The sequence below is a fragment of the Neovison vison genome, chromosome 4 (genome assembly GCF_020171115.1).
Source record: "Neovison vison isolate M4711 chromosome 4, ASM_NN_V1, whole genome shotgun sequence".
Taxonomy (NCBI): Eukaryota; Metazoa; Chordata; class Mammalia; order Carnivora; family Mustelidae; genus Neogale; species Neogale vison.
This window is the reverse complement of record NC_058094.1, coordinates 131,292,101-131,295,574: the sequence shown is the minus strand read 5'-3', so window position 1 is coordinate 131,295,574 and position 3,474 is coordinate 131,292,101. Positions and strand designations below refer to the sequence as shown.

Sequence of the window (3,474 nt, the reverse complement as noted above, 5' to 3'; positions counted from 1 at the left end):
AGTAGCTATACTTGTCAAATCACTATGTAGTATACCTGAAACTAATATAGCATTGTATTTCAACTATAGTTAAAGAAAAAAGAAATATGTGTGAATGATGTTAGAAAATGAAGTTTGCAGATTGAAAATACCAGACCAAAGGATTTGTACTTTATTTATCTGGTTGTCTTAAACAGATATGAAGCAGGGCCTTGAAATAGCTTTTTGTTTGTTTTCTTATTTTAATCACAAAAACTATATCAACATTGTGAAACACAGCTACATGGAGGAAAAATGACAAAGAAAACTGAAATGTTCTATAAAAAGTAATTTTTCAGATAAGAGTTTCTTTTATAAAGAAGCAAAACATTATTTTTCACTATTCCTACCAATTCACAAGTTAATGAAATAGGTTATTATAAGAGATCCTTTTAACAATTCCTGAGAAACCAACTTTTTTTATTTTGAAAATTTGATTCTTTAGTGTTAAGTGTTAACATTATATTGAGACATTTTACTTTTACTTATTGTGGTTTCTATCCAGTATGTGTGTGATTTATCCAAGACCAATTCACTTCACTTTGCAAATAAAAATGAAGCTTACAATTAGAAATACATATAGTTGTATCATATCTAAATAGAACTTAATGTAGAACATTAAATAGAATAATGAAGTAACAAAATACTATAATGTTTAAAGAACAAGAGGTGGACCAATATTTTATTTATTTTATTTATTTCTGTTTTCTACATTTAAAGTTGTCTAATTTTATAATAAATAAATTATATATATATATAAATCTTCAGGACAATGTGAGTATAATAATATAAACTATAATACCACTTTTGTATAAACTATTTACTAAGGGAGACATGTCATGTTCAATGGAAAACAACAGAAAAACAGTAGAAAACAATAACAGTATTCAAAGTCAACATACATGGTTTAAGAATAAGATGACAATAGGGTAGATTAAATTCTCAGTCGGGCCCTCCTCAAAATACAAGTGTATAAATACAATGGATAATTTTGAAAATAATAACTAGAAATGTATAAATAAATTAAGCAATGAAAATTCAAAGTCCACTTTCTTAGTAATTTATTAATCAAACACTTAAAACTAGTAAGCATATTAAAGATTTGAAATCTACCCATACACACATGCATACTATGTTTAGTTTAAAAGTATCATAATTATAAATTTTCCCTATGAGCTAAAGACTTGTTATATAGCAGTAATCATTATAATGGTGTAGAATTATCATGGTGATAGGGGAAAAAATTTTATTTAATTAAGATTTTGTTTATTTATTGGAGAGACAGAGCACAGGCAAGGGGAGCAGCGGGCAGAAGGAGAGGGAGAAGCAGGCTCCCCCTTGACCAGGGAGCCCCAGGCAGGGCTGGATTCCAGGACCCCAGCATCGTGTCTTGAGCTGAAGGCATTGAGTCAACCTGGTGCTACCAAATTTTTTAACCAGGCATTGCAATATGCGATGCTGGTAAAGAATGGACAATAAAATATATTTTCTCTGGGAAAATATCCTCTGGGGAAAAGAAATTTAATCCCTTCACACATTAAAAGAATGATTTATAGACCAACTAAGGGTATAAATATCTGACTGAAGTTTTAAGAAGAAAACATAAGGAAATATCATTATGACCCTTGATGAAAATAATCTGAGATTATCTAAAGATGAATTTTACATAAATAAGGGAAAAAAAAAAAAAAACCCTAGCACAGATAACGACAAAGGTAATACAGAGGAAGGGAAAACCAAATGACCAATAAACATAGGAAAAGATGCTCAAACTAATAATCAGAAAATGCAAACCTAAGCAAAAGGTTTCACATTAAAACGTTTGGAAAAGAGGCAGAATTCCAGAAATCCACATGTTCTGTGGAGAGGATCATACATTGGGAAGTCCATATTTGGAAGGCACACATGGCAAGATTCAAGATGAAGTACACATGACCCTAAAAATCCAATTCTAGCAACTGAAATTTAGCAATAAACGTAAATGTTACAATATCGTCTCAGAATAATATAAGACAACTAGACCCTACACGTGTCAACTTTAAATCTTGGTAACAGCGATCATTTAGAAAACATTTCCAGGTGGCGCCCATTTTGCATTGGAGACGAATAACAAGATGGCTGCGCCCACGGGGAACAGAGGGTCCCACCGAGCGGAAGTGGGCTGCTGCGGTGGCGGCCGGGTCACCGCCCGAAACCACCACGCGCCTTTTCTTTTGGGGACATTGATCTGGCGCATTAGTGGCAGCGAAGCTCGACTCATAAAAGCCCAGGCATCCCCAGTTGCTGGTCGGGAGCAAAACCTATGAAATTCCTCCAGGGGGGGCAGGCATCCCACCCACAGGGCGGCGTGGGCAGGATGTGCTAGTCCTTCAGCCTCTTGGGCCAGCCTAAGACCTCTGCAGTTTCCCTTCCAGAGGGTTCGCAGTGAAAACTGTACTTACGTTAGCTGATCGGTAGAACTGAGTATGTGCAAACAGAATTTTATACCCGAGGACGTTCAACCAGGTAACTCCGTAGTGCGTCTTGGGCGTCACTGTCATAAGGCAGTCCTTACTGATCCGGGTTTGGCCAGAACGCGCAGGGACAGCAGGACAAGGTAACACCGCACAGAGAAGGTACAGATGTCGCTGGCACTGCCCCGTAGGCCAGCATCGATGCACATCTTGGTATCGAACAGTCGCCGAGAGGATGTGGCATCATTGGGGTGTGCTGTAATGTCTTTTCATAGAACCAGTCTGCCATGGCAGGGACGAAAGTCTGCAACAAAAAAGCAAAAATATGAAAAGATCAGTGGAAAGATGATGTCCACGCCTGCTGAAGTTTTATCTAAGGGGTTACCAAAATAGTACTTCACCCATGGGGGCCGCGCTTTGAGGAAGCCCTGGACGGCATGCATCTGAGGCCGCGCTTCCTGGTCTCTTGGGGACCCTGAACCACCGGTATGACTACGCAGGCGACAGGACGACCTTAAAGCAAAAAGCAGCCCAGCAGGCAGCCTCTCCAGGGGGCAGGGACAGGCAACAAAATGACAACACCAACAGTAAGTAACTTGAAAGGTTTCTGAGCTTGGATCAAGGAACAGAAGAAGCGCCAGATGACTGGACCAGCATCTGTTTCTCCCTAAGTCTAGTTTTAGTTCCTATGTGTACTAGTCAGTGGTTGTGAACCACTTTATACCATTTACTTGGTATAAAGAACTGAATTTCAGAATAAATTGAATTTCAGAATAAACTCTGGGCAGCCTTGGTGATGCTGTGTCCCGAGTGTCCTGTGTCTCCTATCCTGAGTAGCCGCTGCTACTGTGAATATTAATGGAGATAGTGAAATATGGTGTCGTTTCCTATCACATTTTTTCAAGGGGAAAAGTTAACTAAGTGGTTGGTGCACACAAATTGGTGGAGAAATTGTGCATATGCCAATATGTTGTTGTTGTTAAAAAATCTTTTATTTTGAGCT

General features: G+C 38.2%; 1 pseudogene; it reads left to right on the top strand.

Annotated features, from left to right (window-relative positions):
• Nucleotides 1-1,701: 1,701 nt before the first annotated feature.
• LOC122905374 lies at nt 1,702-3,066 on the top strand (annotated as a pseudogene).
• The last annotated feature ends 408 nt before the right edge of the window (nt 3,067-3,474 follow it).